This window comes from Diorhabda sublineata, chromosome 3 (assembly GCF_026230105.1).
Source record: "Diorhabda sublineata isolate icDioSubl1.1 chromosome 3, icDioSubl1.1, whole genome shotgun sequence".
In the NCBI taxonomy this organism is placed as follows: domain Eukaryota; kingdom Metazoa; phylum Arthropoda; class Insecta; order Coleoptera; family Chrysomelidae; genus Diorhabda; species Diorhabda sublineata.
Window position 1 is genome coordinate 40852876 of NC_079476.1, and position 22506 is coordinate 40875381.

The 22506-nt window shown below is 31.3% G+C and overlaps 1 long non-coding RNA gene across 1 annotated transcript; it reads left to right on the top strand.

The window, feature by feature from the left end:
• Positions 1-10140: 10140 nt before the first annotated feature.
• Positions 10141-16221, top strand: LOC130441311 (uncharacterized). The gene is made up of 2 exons (XR_008909605.1): positions 10141-10583; positions 10878-16221. It is a non-coding gene; the product is annotated as an uncharacterized LOC130441311 (long non-coding RNA).
• The last annotated feature ends 6285 nt before the right edge of the window (positions 16222-22506 follow it).

The following is a 22506-nucleotide window of genomic DNA, read 5'->3' on the forward strand; positions in this document are numbered from 1 at the left end:
AAAATTTCCAGACGCAAATAATTGCTGATTTGCTTCATTCATATCTAGGGGTAATCTACAGTGACTAGTGCTTCTTTTAAAGATGTTTTCAAGCAACTGTTAATTATTATAACTACGACATGATTGGATTCTTCGCCTCGCGTAAGTAAATTTATCATTAAAAGTTTTTGGATGGTAGAAACATCATATACTGTCTAAAAAGCACAGATTTATCTCTATCTATAATTCTCTGAAGTTTAGAATCTCATGGAAGGACATGTGCGAGTCAGCAGATTCGCTAGCAGACGACAAGACTTTTGAAGATGTTAAATTTGGTAGACTTCCAAGTTTAAGTTACTATGAAAGAAATATATATGTTAATAGAAAGTTTATAACTAAAAAAACACAAATACGCAAATGGAAAATCCAAAATATTGAAAATATGCAAAGAAATTCTCATAAATCGATTTATTGTTGTAGGAGGTCATTAATAGTTAATTTAACTTATAGATCTTTGCATTATAAAGATTGATGCAACTAATGTCATTTATTCTACTGATTCTACTCATCTTTATATTAAAATAATGGTGATAGGACACAACAATAATCATCAGATTAACATTCAACAACTTCCAGAAGGGGTTTTGAAGAAATCCGTCAGTTATTTCATTCGTATTCTGAAAATATCACTTTTCAACAATAAAAACTGATCACGAGGATCAACCCTTGAGCCACCCAGAAACATCTCAACTTTCCTAGTGGTAGATTTGATGATCTCTAAGCAGATGGTGGTCAGTCGTGTATGACCTAGACGAAGAACTTCATCTCTACGATTTTTCGGTAGCACTGACCATAATTTCACTACCAAGTCTTTCTATGGACTTTGGGATCGATTTAATATCTGCAGTAATTAAAAAGTTCACGCATTTCGCACTATCACAGCTTCCTCAAACACCAGGTCTATCAGCAGTGAAATTGGATGGGGTTGGAGGAGATTCGAGCATATATTTGGAGGTACAAACGATTTTCGACAAGTATTACCATCTTTTATTATTACAAGTATCCATTAAAACTGATTATACATTAGTTTTAGTAATCACCGAGGTTCTGAAAGCATATCCGAAGTTTGTGACATTACCTCGGGTTCTCTATGTGTCATAATGCGATTGTTTCCAAAGAAAACGAACATAATAATTTTCCTAAATGGAGGCAAGTTTGAATTATAGATATGAACAGAGTTTTCGAGAAAAAAATCAAAAGATTTGCTTCGAAGCTCTTGGATAACAAACATAACCAAAATATTGCTTAGTCATTCTCTATGTCTTAAATAAGCAATTAGTTCTTAAATACCATCACTATCATCTATAATTTTATTTTAAGGATATTACAAAACGGTATAAAGGACTAGCTTTGACGCCTTATGTATTATGCTTGGCAATTTTCGAAATTTCTTTAAAATTGTGAAAGTTTTCTGGAAGTTTCCAAAGTGAATATAATAAATGAGAATATATGGCGGTTATACTCTGTTAGAAAGGTGGGAAATTAATGTCCACCGTCCGGAAAGTTTTGTGTTTTTCATCTAGAAGATAAGTGCATCAGTTGATTTGTTACTTACAACTTTTTTACGATTTTACTCAATGTTAATTGCAGGGAAAAATATTTGTGATTGCTCATAATTAAAAAGGGAATAATCTCCAAACTAACTGTGTTTGTGATATTTGTTGAGAATGGATTTGATGATTTATTTTATGTAAAGCAGAGCAATTTGCATTTTGTCAGTTTTATTTTGCAGAATTGCAGGAATTAGATTAGAAAAAACATTAGACAGAACTAATTAGAAGAAACGCTGTTGAAATAGTTTTAGCAAGTTGCGAGATTGCGACACCACAAAACAGATTAAATAAAATACAAAACCAATAAGAATATAAAAGATTAGAGGCAGTAAAAACATGATACAAGATGAGAGAGAAGCAAAGAATTGAAGAGAATGAAAGACGGTTCGTAAAATTATAGTTTCATGAATTCAGCTTCAGGATTGATTAAATATATTGTTTCAAAAGTGGGGTTTCTATTTTTTACAAATAGAAAACATTGTTCATACATCGTTAAAAAGCTTCTACACTGTACTCAAGCTTCTCTTTTCCTAAGAAATGAAATATCAAAGCTCTCGAACTTGGAACTTGCAGGAAATTATTTAAGAAGAAAATTTCCAAATGAGAAATTATACTAAATCGTATACGCAAAAATCCTTATTCATTTTCTATTCTATCAATTTAAACCGATAGAATGCAGTAAAGATTTTTTTTTACTTTATTTAATCTGTAAGAACTCAAATTTGTACGTAAAACGTTGGAGAATTTATCTCTTAATAGCTATTAGGGGTCTATTAAAATATACTTGACGAAATGAAAATTGAAATTGATCGAATGGTAAAAAATTGAACAGAACGAAAATATGATAAATATCAGTTTGAAATAATCTCTCGGCGTTTTAGGTTTTATTAATTTTGAAATTAAAATCATTTTCTATTAACTACATGTGAATCTGTTTGTTTTTTGTTCAATAAAAAATCATAATCGTAGTTTTTATCATTATATTATAAAAGTATAAAATTCAAAAAGTGTTTATTGCCAAGAATCAAAGAAAAAACTTTACACTGCTTATTAGTTTAAATATTTTTGATGCAAAGTAAAATCTAGGAGAGTTCGACCACTTTTTAGGGAAAAATGTAGCTATTTTTTGGATAATATCTTTTTGAATAGTTGAAGTACCACCAAAAATGTTTGGAGACTTTATAAATTACAATTTGTAATATATTAACATAAATTTTTGTTCTGAATTGGAAATACAAACATTGCAAATGGACTACCAAGTGCAGGTGAGGTCGATTTCAAAAAATGGTACTAGAATCGACCTGGTTTGAACTAGAGATAGTTGCTTGCAAAATCCCACTGTATTAGAAAGAATGAAGATACCACGTTGTTTGGTTTTTGTTTGGCAACCATCAATAATGAACGTTTTCATCGAATGTGCAATCATTTGGAAAAAATTGGTCATCGTTATGAGATACTCCAGAAATGTTGAAGAAAATCTGAAAAGCGGTACTGGATGATCGTCAACTGGAACAGCATGAGCTAGTAGACATAGTAGGCATTCCAAGAAGTGCGGTAGATCACATATTAACTGAAAATTTGGACAAGAGAAAGATGGGTGTCGTATTTACTCACAATGAAACAAAAATAGCGTCGTGGAGATGTTTCCATCGAGTGTTTCGGAAATTTTCACAGCAATTCTACACCATTTCATAACCATGGATGAAACTTGAGTCCATTACTTCATCCCCGAAATAAAAGAACAATCAAAACAATGGATTGAAAAGAATGAACCGGCTCCAAAGAAGGTAAATACCGTTCCATCTGCAGGCGTCGGTATTTCGGAATGCGCGTGGGATAATTTCCATTGAAAAAGGAAAAACTATCAACGGCGAGTATTATACATTCTTATTGCAACGTTTGAGGGAATAAACCAAGCAACAACGGCCGTATTTGGCTAAGAAAGTGTTGTTCCATCAAGATAATGTATCAGCTCACACATCCGTTATTCCAATAGCTAATTTGAATGAATTGGAGTTCGAATTGCTACTTCATGCAACTTATTCGCCAGATATGTCGACACACATTTGATACAATCACCGTTTTCAGTGGTTCTAATACAACTCTTCTACTTAAGGTACTTTCCTTCAATACCAATGGGAATATACCAGTTAGTTTGTTCGTTCAATATAATTTTCCTTTCGAGCTCTCTTATAATCTGAATTGATCACCCTGACTCACCCTAAGTATTCGTATTAATTTTCAATATTTTTGTTTATTGGAAGTCTGTTATTTTCGATATATGGAGACGGTAACTACAATCAATGGCCTAATTCAAACATCTTATATTTATTTTGTAAATAATAAATTCCACTGGATTCCAAGGACTTACCGCTTCGTAAATGTACTTCAATTTATCTCGTTGACACAAGGAGAAGCAAAAGATTAATAACTATCGGTTCTGAGTAGAGCTTGTTATTGCTGCTACTAGAAAACGATCACCCTCAGAAAAATATCAAGATAAATATAACTTTCTAGAATTTTGTAATTCTAAGACCTTTTGTATTTATTTTCTTGAATAAATGTTCTTGTTTTTCATGTAATTATACATTATTGAACACTAACAAACTGATTCGAAACTGATTATTCACATAAAGAAATTTCTACCATGTAGAATAGAAAATTACTTATCGTGAATAGCAAGTTGAATTAGATTTCCTTCTAAATAAGAATGGTTGGCAACGTTGCCTAAAAAAATATATCAATATCAAAATTCTAGATTCAACTTGAATGTGAATAATCCGCTTCTATTTATTTGTAGTGACTGTACCCAATTCCCAACGAATTTTTATAATTAAAAACATGTTTATTCCCATTTTGTAATACATGTTTAGAAAGCTTATACTTCCCTCTATTTTTTGACACAATCGCCGTTTAAATCAATGCATTTTTGCGTACTGTGTACCATCTGCTTTATGCCAGAGTCGATGAAATCTGCCCCAACGCTGCGAAGACAACTTAAAACCTTACTGCTCTTCGTAATCATCGAGGGCCGCTTCCACTCGTTTGTTGTAATCGGGACCCATCTTACAGAAACCCTAAGTAGTCTCGAAAATTGTGTATGCAGAATTTTCTAAGCCCCTAAACCATCACCCTTTGTGTTTTTGTCGCCTGCCAGAACTTTGTTCGTCATGAACGTCTGTATATTTTGAATTATCTGCACCATTTGTGGATATTTTCTCCATTATATAAATGGGAATGAAGGTAGAAAGTTTTTTGTACACAAAAAGCGTAATTCGCATCTGGAGTAAGATTCAAATGAAAATCCATCTTATACGGCTACCAAGATAAGAATCCAGGAATCCAACTTCAAGTTAGTCTCACCAAATATGTGAAGAAATAGTTTTTCTTCAGTTTTAATATGGTTTACTTTATTTATCTGTGGGTTATGATGTCTATGACAGATCTGTCATGGATGTCATAAATGTCACAGTCACAAGTGTCAATTTTGATTGATTAGAATAAGATAATATAGAGGCTAATTAACGTGGGTCAAGATATATTGCTTATTTCAGAATGAGTTAAACATTTCAAAGTTTATTTCTTTAACTCTTTCATAAATAAGCAATATTTCTTAACCTACATTAATTAACCTCTATCATCTTATTTTAATCAATAAAAATTGACACTTGTGACAATGACATTTGTGACATCCATGACAGATCTATCATAGACATCATAACCCACAGATAAATAAAGAAAACCATATTAAAACTGAAGAAATACCATTTCTTCACATATATTCAGAACAAAAATATTGTTTAGAGTCAGATCAATCATATTTGAATGAATCTGATTGTATAGTTCATGATAAAATGAGGAATAAGACGTTTGGCAACGTGATTTAATCACCACTGGATTCAAAATTGTATAATTTAGAGAGTAAAGACTTTAAAATTTAGAAATATCGATTCGTTTATAATGCAATCGTAACAAACATCATTACAACAATCGAAAAGAATCGATTATTATTTGTCACTGGTAACTGGTGAAAGTCTTTCGTCATATGTCTCGAATTACGTCTCTAAAATCGTATGGTTTTGAAAGCTCTGCTGATATTATGACTGACAATATTTTAATTTATCTGATAAGCTGCAACAAGAATATTCCAATGTTCCAAAAAGGTATAAGAAAGACAAAAAAGACAATATGGAAGGAAATGAGGTGAAAGAGAAGAAGCAATTCGTCCAATGATCTAGACCTCGATACCAGTCCTGTTCTATTATGTTAATAGAATCTAAAGTTTTCACATTATCAAGGCGTTTTTACTTTTTTAAGGCAATTTAGAGATCGCGGAAATTCGAGATATGATTAAAAAATATATAAACGAGTCTCTAAGAGTCATAGAGGTCAGTAAATAATCTAATATCATCGGGATATTTAAATAAACGGTTTGTTTAGTAGTTCATTGTATAGCTCATGGTTCAGTTAAAAAGATAAAGCGGCGAAAAAGCTCTGAACATTTATAGTGACATTTTCGCAAGTGTCACAATAACTTCAATTGCAATGTGGTATTATAATCCTTGTTATATGAACGGCATTAGTTAAAATATTAACATCTTTATATATTGATTATACAATATGAAAGGACACTCCCTTTGTCTATTGATGGAAGGGGTGTCTATTTGAACAGCTTTTTTGTATTATAAATAATTAATGACTTTGTTTAGATGTTGTTGATCGCTTTAATAACAGAATGAAGATCGGTATTTTTAAAGAGAATGATAAATTGCATCGTTATTATGAATAAAAACCGATCAGATTATAATCTGTGAGCACTCTAATATAAATTTGAAAAAAAGGACCCTGTACATTTCGAAATACAAGAAAACTATTCTTAGGAAAATTATTTTATTCGTATTCAACATTAACACACCGAAGCTGCCTCAACTTTGAAGCTTGTAGACCAATCATCTGATTTGGCCAACACTGAACAACTGAACAACTTTTTGATTGATTCCAAGACCTCAATCTGGAATTTTACCAAAAATAAACGAGAATGCGCTAATTATCTAGAACATCGCGGACACTAACACCCCCACTGCTAGTTTTAAGTCAACTAAGGACCTGGAGCAGGCCGAAGTAGCATCGGAAACGGGTAAATGAAGATGTTGAAATTGACAGTAACCTCTGGCTACGGATTCCTTGAATTGAAGCAGCTTGGACCTTTGTTATTTCGATAGCTACTTTAATTATGCTAGACTTGAAGGAGCGAAGTGAAATCGATTGAGTAACCACCATGGATGCGGTCTTGAGCAAGGGTAGAGAAATTAGTAGCGGACAACGAGTGATCCTTCGCCTTGACGCATTTACATCGAGTTGTTTGGCTTATGTAGGAACGGGAGCAATCGAAGGATTTCATACACTCCATGGTGTTAATTTGGGAATTTTATCTTTGACAGATGTGATTAGGTGAGAGGGTTTAAAGATTCTACAAATCTGTCAAACCTTTTATCTGAGGAAGAAATATTTTCAATTTATTTTCTAGATCACTGGAGGACGGTGGGGGAGTTGGAGATGCAAATTTGTGGATTTGTGGGTGCTTCTAGAGGTTTGGGATTTGTTGTAACCATTCTGAATGAAAGTTTTTCTCGAAATAATCATTTAGGAAAGTCGATTCGGTTCGTCAGTCGGCAAGACGGATCGTGACAAAATTAAGCTGAGCAGGATGATGTCTGAATATTGAGAAAACGGTTGATGTGTATGGATTGGATTGGACTGTGGTTTCATGGCGTCTTATAATATACAAAACGGCTCTCGTATTAGGCAGATGTAATTTTTAATTGTCAATAATTTAAAAAAATAAGAACTATTTATGGGATTTGGATTGATACTTCTGATTAATAACTCATAAAATATATAGAGCAGCTTGTGAGGATCATATTATCGTGTTGTTGATTCCCAGAAACAAGGTTAGAAGAAAAACAACAAGTTTTTCAAAAGTTTGAAAAACAAGTAATGAATTTTATTTTCTCGCAATCATGAAAACAAGTCGTTACGTTAAAAGTGGTTTTCCACATCGCGGCAATATCTCTTCAGTTTTCCAAAAGTTGGGTAATTTCTATTCGTATATTGTAACCATAATTTGGAGATTAACGTTGCGGATCCTTTGTTTGGTCGTGTCCTTTTATTAACAAGTCCTATATCAATTCAACAAAAACAAAGACTCTGTACATTTTTAATTTTCATTTCAAGCAAGCGAAAGTAATTAAACTTTGTTATTGTTGTGTAAAGGTCGAGAATTTTGACAGCAAAGTAGGTAAAATTTATTGGAACGTAAATTTGTTGAGAAAAGTACAATCGAAAAAAATTCTAAATAGCTGATTTATGTATCATCCAGTTTATCAAAATTTCGGCATATAATAGAAAGTAGATGAAAAAAATAACAATAAGGTAGTGTAGTAGGAGGAGGGTCGATAATTTTCGAAAATTTTACTAGGATGAAACCCATTGGAAAAGGAAGAGAATATGATAAGAATAAATCAGTTTATCTCGATTTATAGCAAAATTACAAGTCGTATGGAAAAAAATTAAATAGCAAAGTTGTAGATAATAAAAAGATCTACAACTTTTGTATCATCACTTTTTTCACATAACCTCAAAATTTATGTGAAAAATTCAAAAAACCGAGTTTTACAAAAAAAATTTTTTTCTCACGAAATTTTATGAAAAGTTACCTTTTTATATCTCACATATACTGAGATTTACTTGATTTGAAATATGTATTTTTTCACGTTATTTTTTGTAAAAGATAAAAATTATAAGCGAATATCTTAGATTTTTGACTTTTTTCACATAAATGTTGAGGTTATGTGAAAAAAGTGATGATACAAAAGTTGTAGATCTTCTCATAACCTACAACATTGCTATTCAACCTTTTTCCATAGGACTTGTAGTTTTACCGGAAATCTAGATAAACCGTTTTTCAGATTAAGAATTGTAAAATAATATTGTGTTTTCAAATTATTTCCTTATTCAATATAAAGATAAACCGATAATTCATTTCGTAAAATTCATAAAGCAATTTCCAACTGACTGATGCACTTTTCAGAGTCACATCAGTTTTGATTGTTGTCATTCACACTAGCGCCATCTATTACGTGGTAGCCGCATCGATTATTTAATAACATCCCGGCCTTTCCGTGCAGAATATTAATTCTAGAGAGCTTCTGAAAGATTCCAACAAGTTAAAAATGAACAGAATACGAATTAAAAGACAATATACAATATAACTAAAATATAATTTTCAAATTCAGTCAAAAGAAAACAGATTCGTTGGATATATTTTGGATGGGATGAGAAAATTGTGTACAGAGCGAAAGGTTCCTTAGAATTGGCCCTGATATAGGAGTTGCTCCTCTGCAGGGCTGGGGTTGTGGTGATTGATTTGTGATTCAACTTCCATAGTGTGAAAAAAACAAGAAAACAGACGACCCAACGGGGGTGGTTGAAGGGAGAGTTTCAGCTTGAAAAAAAAACGGTTTTTTCCAGGTTTAGGGATATTTTTTTTCTATTTATTATTGTTTCTTTTTGTTTTTTGTTCATTATTTGTCCATTTGACTGGTGAAACGGTTCACCAGGTTACAGGGAAACCGCAGAAAACCTGCAACATCGATGACCTTAGTCGGTGTTCAGTCGAGAAAAGTGGTTGCCTCTAATTACGGGGTGTGATCAAAAAATACGGTATAGAAATTTTTATAACAACAAATTTCTAACACTGCTTATATTTCAACAGGTATATCTCTTGGTATTAATCAGTTACAAGCCCTTCTAGTATATTGTGAAGAAAATACAAATATCAGTTATATATATAAGCTCATGAAATGTTAAAATCTGCCCAATTTGGTGATCTAATAATTTTGAAGATGATTTACAAGTAGTATAATCAATTCGACAATGAAAATTAGTCACTAAAGGACGAAGGAGAATTAGAAATGTTCAAAAATAACGCCATATATGTAAAGTATTTTATGAAAAGGAAAATATTTAAAGTCCTCAACGCAATTAAAGTGTGTGTGTATTATTCTCTTATGATTGTGTGTACTAAGGAAATCTGAAATTAACCCAACAGCTTTCTTTTATAATGTGGTACGATTCGAATTTAATTTGAAAAACTTGAAAACTTTTCTATTCAATTTAATCGTCAGCTGTTCGCTCTCATTCCTGTTATCTATCGAGTAACGGATCTGAATACGAAAATTTTGTCACGATTTTCATTTATACACCAAGAGTAATATAACTAGAGAAAATTACATTGTAAGATTTATAAAAATGAAAATTCAAATATTCCGTTCGATATTACGATTCAAGTCTACCACGTGATACACGTAGTTAACTGTAATTTTTCGTTGTCTCGCATCCAAATATTCTGAAACTACAATCAATATTTGAGGAAGAAGGAAACTGCGATGCCACGGTGCTCTCTAGCGGTTAAAAACAAAACGAATTTAGAGATGGTTGAGATTAGTTGTAGCTAGAGGGCGCTGTGTGTATCGACCATGTTGTTTCTGTGCAATTGATAATTTTATAGATGTAGGTAATTAGAATTTTTTCTATACATTATTTTCATGATTTTCTTTTATTATTTGATATAAATATAAAAATTGTAGCTTTAGAAAAGTGATATAAGATATAATATAGTAAATTGCTATACTAAAATAATTTAGAATTTTGAGTTTTTTATTTTGTTCTGGTTTTTTGGGAAAATTCAATTTGATTTTAAGTTATTATACATCAGCAAGCAGTTGTTTTATAAATTTACATTGTGACGCTTGAAAAATCAAGTATAAATGGTGAAATTTGAAAAAAAAATTAGTAGTGAGATAAAACCTATTGGAAAATGAGGAACAACTTAACAAAAATGGAAGTTAAAGTAATTTATAAGCAATATGAGGTGGAGAAGGACAAACAAAGGAATAACTTAACTTCAAGGGTACCTCAAAGATCTACAGAGTGAGTCTTTTTGCTATTATCAATCAATATTTTTGTGAAAACTGTATTTAGGGTAGTCCTGTTTGTGTACCCTTCCAAAGCAAACCAAAGTGGAACAAATTGTAAATGAAATCATTCAAAAACGAAACGACATTTCGAAAAAGCAAATAACTATATGATATGTCGGTAAAAAACACTTTTATATTCAACAAAAATAATCTAAACACTTAGAAACTACGATTAAAGTACTAAATTCTAACTTTTGGAATCCGATGAAGCATTTAGTGAGAAGTTATTTCAGTATTCTTATTTCAGTGAATTCATTTGACGAACAGTTAAAAAAATTGAGAAAATAGACGCAGATTTAAATAAAATAAATTGTTTGTTATACGAAAATGCAATCATTGTTTAAGAGAATGGATTGAAGTTTCTTAAAATAAACGTGATTCCTTTCATAATTGGAAAACCGATTTATATACGAATTTGCAGTAAACTCAATTTGACGAACGGCCAATGAAAGTATATAAAGGTGAGCGAATCTTTGAGCAAATAATCCACTTACTTTCACTTGGAAAAATAATATAATTCAGCTCTAAATTGATACTCGTACATTAATAATGAACCAAATTGTTTGTCAATTACTTTAGCCGAGCCCGACGGGATATTAGACACATTTTCCGACATTAAAATTTGAAATGTGAGCGAAATTGAGTGAAATTATGAAGAAAAAAAAATGTTTTCAATTCTCTGGTTTCGTATACCAAAAATCCGGATATATGTCCTGTTTGACTTGAAGGATCTGTTGTTACGCTATATCTCATTCTCATATTTCACGATGTTTTCCAACTGTAGTCGTGGAAAACGATTTCCGCGTAATTGCAAAAAAATTGAGTCTACGAAAAACGAAAGGTAGCGCTTTTATCAATACAGTTCAATGTGAAACTTGAAATACTTTAACGTGTCCCAATTCTCATGTGCATGGATATTTTCTAAAGTGGAAAATGAAATCTTCGAAGGAAACTGAAACAGAATCAATATTTCAAAGGTATTTTGAGATGTACTTTTTATTTGAGTGAGAGCTTCTTTTTCATAAAGCGTCCTCCAACAATAGTCTTCGAAATAAGTTGATTTCTAAATAAAATCATCGATGAACACAAAAAAATTAACCTCAAACTGTTGAAGAAACATTGAAAATAATATTTATGTAATAATACACGTTCAATGGAATAACTCAAGCCGTAATTCCAAAAAATTTCGACTAAAAACAACGTAATAAATCTCATTTTTTTTTGAAGCGGCATTAATTATCATTAGGTTTTTAAATTTGGAAAATGTGCCCGCAGGATGGCGATTTTAAGAAAATTAAAAACGCCGGTCACATATGTTGCAAAATTTTAAATTCAGCTCATACGTTTGCTATTTAATCTTACAAAGGGCGTGTTGAACGTTAAACCTACACGAAGTGTAGAGAAGTGAAGGGAATACCCTTTGTTCGCTGACGTAGAAAATGAAACAGTTACTGAACCACCTACAGGTACACACAAAAAGAAATTGAGATTAGAATAATATTAACATTATGCAAATTATATGGCAGTTTTACCAAGGAAAATTTCTTACGAATACGTGGTGATGTTTTGAGACGCCATTTTACATTTTTAGGTTATTTTTGACAGAAATAAAGGCTAGATGTATTTGTAGGATATGTTCTATGTATAAAAAATTCATTTCTAATCGTTCCCATATCTATTCTTGTTTTTCCAATTTCATTTTTATCGCACCTGCAGCAGCTGCATGATTAGGGCTTCTTCTCCTTCTCATGCCGTCTTCTCATTGAAGCTTAGCGACCCTGCATTATGTTTTGTAGCACTAGGTATTTGTCATTTCGTAAGATATTTTTCTTAATCTTAATAATTATCTTTTTGTAACCAATGCGTCTTAGTACTTCGTCGTTGGTGATTCTATCAGTCCGGGGTATCTTCAGGATGCGTCTATAGATCCACATCTCAAGTTTTTTGATCATTTGAGCTTTCAAGGTCCAATTTTCCACTCATTACAGCAGTACTGACTACACAAAACATTCCATGAATCCTATTCTCACGTGGAGGTTTAGATTTCTGCTTAATAATTGTAAACAGCTTTCTTTAGCGACCAATAAGTCTTGGTCCTTCATCGTTGGTTATTCTGTGAGTCCAGGGTATCTTCAGGATGAGTCTAAAAAACCACATCAAGTTTTTTGATCATTTGAGCTTTCAAAGTCCAATTTTCCACTCATTACAGCAGTACTGACTACACATAACATTCCATGAATCCTATTCTGACGTGGAGGTTTAGATTTCTGTTTAATAATTGTAAACAGCTTTCTTCAGCGACTAATGCGTCTTGGTACTTCGTCGTTGTTGATTCTATCAGTCCGGGGTATCTTCAGGATGCGTCTATAGATCCACATCTCAAGTTTTTTGATAATTTGAGCTTTTAATGTCGAAATTTCCACTTTGTACAGCAGTACTGACTACACATAACATTCCATGAATCCTATTTTGACGTGGAGGTTTAGATTTCTGTTTAATAATTGTAAACAGCTTTCTTTAGCGACCAATAAGTCTTGGTCCTTCATCGTTGGTTATTCTGTGAGTCCAGGGTATCTTCAGGATGAGTCTATAGAACCACATCTCAAGTTTTTTTGATCATTTGAGCTTTCAAGGTCCACTCTGTACAGCAGTACTGACCACACATAACATTCCATGAATCCCTATTTTGACGTGGAGGTTTAGATTTCTGTTTGCAAACTTTAAGTTCAATTCTGATCTTCATTTCATCGTCTGGATCCATGATACTTATATTTTCGGACCCTTTCTATGTGTTATAATGATATTTTGGTTTTTACTTTTTGGTTGATTCTGATTGGGGCAATGGAGAAAAAACAATAAACTACCAAAGGTTATACCAGCACCAAGGACTACATTCCGAACAACCTAGAACCTGGAGTTCCTCGGATACGTTTTCTTCATCTTCTTTAATATATTAATAATATAAATTTAGATTTTATCACTGATTTGCATTTATTGTATTTTCTTGAGAAAGCAGTTTTTCTAGCTCAAATACTTTATTGTTTATTCAAATTTCATTCACATAAAAATCTGGTGATGCCAGATTCAATATTAATTGTTCAATCCATCTAAGTACTACTTATATATACTTTAAGTAACAACGAATTATTTTACTTGACGAAGAGACTTTAGTCTGGGATTTAGAAGTTCTAATATCATCTATCATACCAATTAGACAATTAGTAATTGTCTACAAAACTAGTAAAAAAACTTTTCCACCAGGTCTTGAGTTATGTATTATAAATATTAGTTTTTATGGTTTAGTTTCTTTAAAAAAAAAATCCTTCGTGTTATCAGTATTGGCTTCGAGACAATCTACGAGTTCAGACGAAACGTGCAAAAATTCTAATGTACCAGAAACTTTGTCAAAGATTTGGAAAAAACCAGAAACATAACCAAGACAAAAAAGATCTACGAGATAAATTAATAAGCATTTTCTCAAATAGAACGTATTAAGATAATCAACTCGTAAGTAGCAGTGTATCGAATTAAACACTATTGGTAAAAGACAGTGATTTTTACAGAATTGTGGGCTTAGAATCTCCAGAGTTAGGAACACGAATAATACAACGATGTATCAATATTCGTACCTCTCTCAGTTACAAGCGTAGATTTCTCTATGTTTTGTCTCGTTCGCTCTGAAATAACATACAAACGAAGCAGTTGCTTCGGTCACCTTGAAACGAAGGCGTTAATTAAAGCTACGTTAAAACAGTAAAAACAGTATGTGTTGAGGAAATTTTCTTGTATTGGAATTGAATTTCGGGTTCGAAATCAACTTATCAGTATCTTATCGAATAACATCAGCTTCCGAAAATAGTTTTATATAATATCCAAATAAAATTCCGTGTTCCAATGTAAGTGGAGGAATTTTATTATTGAGAAACCGGCGCGGCGTATCCAATGTCTAAGAAAGGCGCATTTAATGTTGTTGGGTTATTTCCTCAGGGACATGAAGCTGCTATAAAGCATTCAATAACTATTTCAGTATTTTGAAAGTTTCTACAACATCGAGGAGTGCGTTGTATTTCGAAAATTGTTTTTTGAAATCTAAAAATTTTCTATTGAATGTTAGAAACGTTTCAACATAATCAAGGTATGAAAAATTCCTTCCAGAAACGATTCTGAAAAGTTTCCGGGCCCATTAATATAGAAAATAGGTTAGAGGTAACCTTATATTTCAGCATCGTTAATATCTGCTCTATCGCCACTTGATATCTATTAAGCCGAATTCAATTACAGCTTATTGAGTTATTTTATACTCTTCCAAAGAAAGAAATTTTGACTCCTGAAAACTTTCAATTGATTATGAATAACTTCGTTGTAATCTCAGGTTTGTTTTCAAAATTACGTTTGATAAGTAGCAGTAAAGTAAAAGTTGATTTTAGAAAATCAATTTGAAGTATCGAATGCTTAGTTTCAAACTATCCACCGTGTATATAGGAGTAAAGATGTAGCTTCATTACTGGTAATGCTTGAAGCTCACCAAAATACGTATTTATAGTGTCACTATTTGAGGTTTTAGTCGCCTCAAATTCCGATGGATGTTTAGGAAAGTTATTCGCTTTGACGAAATGGAAACACCTACACGGTCATCGAATCGGAAAATAATTACTGATGGAATTCCGGCATTTACTGAAAGAGCTTTTAGTATACAGTGATGAATGAAAATGTGTTTTATTTTTAAATTAATCGATTCATTTCAATCGGAAGCTGATTAGACGTATGTTATTATCAGTTTGTTATTAGTTATAAAGATATTTCAAGAGAAATTATGAAGTAACTGAAAACGAGTGTTCAAAATCTAGATATTTAGTTAGTTCTTTCGGGGAGTTAAATATTCTGAAACCGGAATTCAGAAGAATATTGAAACACCTTGGATTGATTACAAAAACAGCAGACGATAGGAAGAAAGTTGGAGGCAGTTGACAAAATTACAAAAAGAAATAACGAACTCGATTATATTAATCCACAAGAATACCCAGCGAAAAATAAAGGAAATTGTTAATGGTAAAATTGAGATGAATCGATTTCGGAATTTGCCTGGCAACATTTATTGGACGATGGTGCTACTTCAGATCGATTCCGAGAAGATTGAACGCCTGGAATGCAACAGTGTTTCCCGCAAATATATCAGATATGAAAAGGACAACCTACAACCGAAAGTTTGGAAAAATTGCTATTAGAAACCATGGTCTTGTTTAGTATTAATACTACAATGTACACTCCTGTTCATTGAAATAGTATTTGGACAGATTTTTGCAATTTTTTAATTACTTATTGAATTATCTGTTACTGACAGTGACGGTGTCATTAGATAGGAAGTCTGAGTGCAACAAACAGAAATGTGATTGATGTTTGAATGTTAGTAAGTCTGGTAAACATGTAGCTTGTGATTTTTTCCGGTTAGAACTTGTGAACTGTTGAATTACGCATATTTAAAGTGTTGTAGATCTACGAAACTATTGTACAGCTGTGTATAGTGTAGTGTATAGTGTATAGTGATAAATCTTGATTTCTGCTAATAAAATACGTAAAATAAAAAAAATAAAGTCACTGTAAAACAGAAATATGTTTTTCAGTTAAAAGTTAATACTGATGATTTCAAAGTTACTTCAAAGTAGAAAAAGTTTTAATGAGGTTAAATAGAACGTTATTTTTTTACATATTATATCACATCTAAAAGAAAGTATTTAGAAAAGAAAGTACTGTGTGGAAATTGTGTTTTTTCATAGTTTAGACCAAATCGATGGAGTGTATACATTTTCCATGAATAAAAGGATGTTTTTTCTTTTGATATCGAAAAGTTCCTCAGCAAATCCCCAATTATAACAGAAGGCATGAAATTATTTAATGTCTATAAATAAAATGTATCGGAAGGATGGAAGATTTGTATGTCTAAAATTATATGTTTACTGGAGCGTAGCATTAAATAACGTTATTAACGTGGGGATTACTTACCTCTTGAGAATATTTATTATCATGAGCCAAGTGGATCTTCTTACTTCCCCCCTTCTTTTTAAACCCACAATTTTTAGCATATAATCGTGATATATTTTCTAAAAGGATAAATTCCGAGCCGACAGGATATTGTAATCCTCGTATTTATCGCAATTGTGGATTCTCTTTAATAATAACTTTCACTTTAATTTATTATGACTTCGTTTGTGACAAAGATTCTACAATTTTCGATAGCATGAAGATAAGAAACTGCCCTGCGCACATTTTGAACGATTCTAGTCAATTTTTTGAAATACTGCTCTTCTTGTTTATCAATTAACTAAATTTCTCACAATAATTCGATAAAAATTTTGTGTAATTTCGCAATTTCGGAACCTATATCGAAGATAAAAAGATTATCAAGTGTTCTTTTCTTTAATCGTCAGACTTTGAGCATGGTGAAATGAAATAACCTACTAAACTTCCTATGATAAATAAGAAAGTGAAAAAAAAAATAATAAATTGGCTCTAGAAAATCGAAAAATCATCTGATTTTGACGATTTTTTTTTTCAAAATCTTCGTTTGTACGGCGGATTTACGAAAAAAATCATGGGAATAGAAAAAAAAATGGAAACTTATACTCTTTTCAGGGCTTTGAATTTACATGAAAATGCACTCATTCACGTATAATTGTTGATAACTTTTTTCCAAATAATCAAATGAAGTTTTTATATTTTTTTTCATAATCTACACAAAAAAGCAAACAAAGTGAAAAAAAATTTATACGAAAATGTTGAATCATCATGTTTTTACAATTAAAAATAAAAACAATTTCTTTCAAAATTGACCTTTTCTCATATATAATCGTTTGTACCTTTTTTATTAATTAATCTTTAAAATTATATGAATAGAAACATTCTTAAAATCGCTTATTGTAATCAAGTGTACAATATTGAAAGTTAATATTGCAAAAATTTTGAAAAAATCTTACTAAGTTTGATCGTTAAAGAGAATTTAAAGTCAGAAAACCATATAAAATCTTCAATTGAGGTATTTCCCATATTTTTTCACATAAATTCGAGGTAAAAACGAAGATTTAAGAAGAAATTTATCGAAATCGGATGATTTTTGGATTTTCTAGTTTATTATAACATTTAAAGCCAGAAAACCATATAAAATCTTTATGGGATATAAAAAATATATAAACAAACGTTTTTTTTCCAAAATATTCGTTCATGTGTAGATTAACAAAAAAAAATATACGAACTGCGTTTGATGTTACGAACTTTTATTTGTGAAGAAGTGCGTCACATTTAAAATCATAAAACTATATAAAATCTTCAATTGAGGTATTTCCCATATTTTTTCACATAAATTCGATGTAAAAACGAAGATTTCGGATGATTTTTCGATTTTGTAGAGCGTTTGTGAAAACATTTAAAGCCAGTAAACCATACGAAATATTCAGGGGATATAAGAAATGATTAAACAAACATTTTTAAATTTTTTTGTTCCAGAATGTTCATTTTTTTGTGCGGATTAACGTTTTATGCTTTGTGAAAAAGTTATGAACGATTATTTGCGAAAAAGTGCGTTTATGATAACATTTAAAGCCAGAAAACCATATAAAATCTTTACGGGATATAAAAAATAAATAAACAAACATTTTTCAATTTTTTTGATCCAAAATTTTCATTTTTTTGTGTAGATTAACAAAAAAATATATGATCTGCGTTTGATGTTTTGTAAAAAAGTTTTGAACGATTATATACGAAGAAGTGCTTCACATTTAAAGTCATGAAACTATATGAAATCTCCAGATGAAATATTTCCGATATTTTTTTTCATAAATGTGCGTAACAACGAAGTTTTTTAAAAAAATTCATCGAAATCGGACGATTTTTCGATATTCTAGAGTCAAAAAACGAGGGGAACGCGAAAATATAGAATTACCTTATCCTCTAATAAATTTTAGCTACAAAATCCTCGATGACATTCTTCGAACCTTCTTCAAATTTTGATAGCAACGCTCCTCTGTCCAACAACCACTGCAATCTTCAATGAAATATTAATCCCAATCTGTTATATCTGTTTTCATCTTCATTACTTCTAATACAAATAACAAACTGAAAAGCAAACTTTACGAATTTAGTTTCTAACCGATATTTTCTATTTCTTTAAAAAAATTTCGAAATATCGTATGCAAACACCAGAATGCATCACTCTAGTTCACTAGGAATAGATTTAACTTCAACATCTCCATCAATATCATCTTCTAATATATTTTCATGACTGCTCTACATAACTTTACAAAACATTGAGGTTATTGTACAAGTTTCTTTGTACTTAATTAAGTTCATTAATTTTTTAACATTAATTTTTTTATTCATCCGTTAAAATAGTTCGGGGATATCAGTATCCCTTTTGAAAAATTCCTTACCTCCTTTTTCTAACTGGTGTTAACAAATTCCACTTTGATAAGTCCTGCTTTAGTTTTTGATAATTATAAAACTCGATCATTTAATTCAGTTTGATCAATCAATTGTGGAGTATTTATAGATTTAACTTCAACAACTCTATCAATATCATCTTCTAATATATTTTAATGACTGTTCTACGTAACTTTGCTGAACCAAATGTAAGGTTTAGATTATCTCTGGCTGAATCTTTTAGTGAAGCTTCCATAGAGTTTATCACTTTTTTAGTCTAATGCATAAAAAAATTGCAAATTGGATTGAACTAAATAACTGAAAATTCACAGGTAGTTTATCGAACAAAAAGTGTTTCCTGTTTGTAAACAGCAACTGAATTAATAATTAGAGCCAAGTTAAAGAATATAAAATAGCATAATTGTAATTTCTAGAGAGTGAGGAAACTAATTACGAGATAGAATTTAATTAAATGGACTGTTCGGTGGAACTATGACATCATAAATATAGAGGTTTGTTGTTCATAATATTCTAGAAAGCATCTTTCATTTCCTCCTATTAATTATTGTGGAAACATTTGCTTACAACAATATTTGAGTTAATAATATGAACTTCGACTGTGACAGCCATTAGAAGAAGAATGGATGAGCGGTAAATAAAAAGATAAAGACTTGATTGGATTGAGAAGTCTTTCAGTTATTGTAAAGAAAAAGTTTTCCTAAGCTTGTAGTTTTTCTAATGAAGAACAAGGAATATAAGGCGTTTATTTCCAGAAATATTGAGCTCCAGAAATTGTCATGGAGACAACATCCAGTACTTTGACGGTTATATCAGCTAGTGGATTCAAAAACTAATTTAGAAATGAGCTGAATCCTTATTTGTTTGAAATATTTCGCGACTTCAGATAGAATATTAAGTTTTAATTGAAAATGTGTACGAATTTCTAAAATGTGAAGTCAATCATCAATATACAAATTTCAATTATGTGGTTATATTGAGTTAATACTTTCTCAAAATTTATTTAACAGGGAAAGTATGTGTTAAACTTTTGGAATGTTCTAATTCAACTTCCTCAGTTTCAATATTGACCAAATGTCGATTTCTGTGAGGGTGAAGAATTTTTGATACTGTTGATATTATATATTAAAAAATATACGAGAATTCGGTACGTACAAAGTTCGTAAAGTTGAAAATCAAAATGAAAATACATGGTAAATGCAATGAAGTCGAAAACGATATAAATCGCTTGAATTAAGAGACAAGAAGTAAGTTTTTCAATCATATAATTCGTATTTAAAATTCTGAGTTGAAAATTGATTAAATTTAGTGCAAATCTGGATAAAATTGATATATAAGAAGTGTCAAATATAAAAGATTGCATATTAATTCAAAAGTATGTATTTTTGAAATTAATACGTAGATATCGTATTTTAAGTTTGAACAGGATTTAAGACGTTTAAGTACCCCAAAATTCAAATTTGTCACCGAATTTAGTATTCACTCATAAACTAAAAAACTATGAAACAAAGTAAAAAAATGTTATAAATCGAAAAATATATGAAAAAAAAAACAGATAAAATATCAATATTAAAACAATTTTAGGTACATACAATCTTTTTAATGTCTCAAATATTCCTCAACGGGGAAAAGTTTGTTGACATAGTAACGATAACATTTAAACCACCATAAAATTAAGGCATGTCTATACATTTTATCCGGAAATAGGAAGTTGTCTCTCGTTTAAAGATTCTCAACGATTTATAGCAACGAAGGATTCTAGACACAAAAGATAGAAACAATGAAGCTGCATGAATTCAATCCAAATTGTTTGTTCTTGTAATGTCCGGTAAAATCAGAAGCGGAACGTAATGTAATTTGTATACTCATAAATTTTTGTTAGTACTTAATAGCGTAAAATATTATGCACAAAGGCAGTAAAGAGTTTATGAGGAACTATGGACCAATAAACTATAAAATCATGAATAAAAGATGACTAAGAAGTTGGATGATACACAAAGAACAGAACAAAAACCTTCACTACAATCGCTCGCATTCAAAACCTAAAGAAATGGTTAAAATAACCAATAGCGATAACTTCTATAGATTTTGAGAAGGTATTTGACTTGATATACAGTGATTGAAGCCCTCAACTATCAAAGTATCGATATTAATTAAGTATGCAGAAACTCTGGTTAATATGTATGAAGAGCCGGGACTACAGACGATACCTCATGTTTCTGAAACTCTTCACGAACACTCTAGAGAATATCTTTGGGTAATTGGAATGGAACGAAGAATGAACTACACAGGATGAACCTAAAAGAAATGTACAAAGAAATGGTAGACCTTCAGACACCAGATTACGTTTGCCTAACAAAGATGTACCTTACGAGAATCGGATAAGATGAATTAGGCAAGTAGCAGACGCTATCCACACAATAAAATCAAATCTCTCGAATGGCAAAAGGAAGAATAACACCTACCCGATAAGAATCGAAAGACCAAAACTGCCACCAAACGTTAAATGACATCAGGAAAGAAGCAGGAACATAATGGTTTCGAATTAACATCGAAACACAAGGGAATTCACCGCAATTAAAGATTGAACGCGAGTGTATATGATGATCTGGTTACCTCCTTTTCTATTGCGATACTGCAGAACCCAGTATTTACAGCTGATCTCTGTTAGATAGTTCAGAAAGTCGTCTGGAGCTACTAGAAATACCGTTGTCTCTGATATATTAAGACAATGCAACAGAATCTCTACGCTGCATTATCTACTAGAGTCTTCACGTGTCCATTGAAGCAAAACTGCCCCAATAGGACTCCTAGATTGTTCATATTTTCTGGTTATAGTTTCCTAGGAGACCCTTCGCTTGTCTAAGCTCCTGTAGGTTGATCCAGTGATTGGTTTCAATCCTATCCATTCACTTTAGAGATTCAGGTCTTGTGAAGGGTTTATCTGCTCCTGCTGCAGCTATTTCGTTTACTTTGATACTTATAAACGTTGTTTGAAATATTTTTTCACACATATTAGTGTAGTAAATAGATAAGTGTTGATGTCAAGTTCGAAATTTGGATATAATGAGTAAGCTTGAAGAAGAAAGACTCTTAATTAATTGGCGAAGAAGAATTTCACACTTCGATGGAATATTCGGTGACCCTATATATATATACTCTATTGTTAGTTGATTTCTTTTTGGCTCCGCCTTTACACAAAAGTCACGTAAATTTCGTAAAAAGGAAAAACAACGATTATTTAGCTCGTCTGTTGTCGATGTGCAAAAAGCCCTCGCAACCAGCCAAATGTGAAGATATAAAATGCAACCTGGCAGTAAAATTGCTCTAAAAGAAAACTATTTTATATGGTAGTAACGAGTTTTTGTGCTCAACGGCGTTTGTATAAGCATCATAAATCCACAAATACTTGTAGATATTTGGTAACATACCTCTGAAATTTTGATATT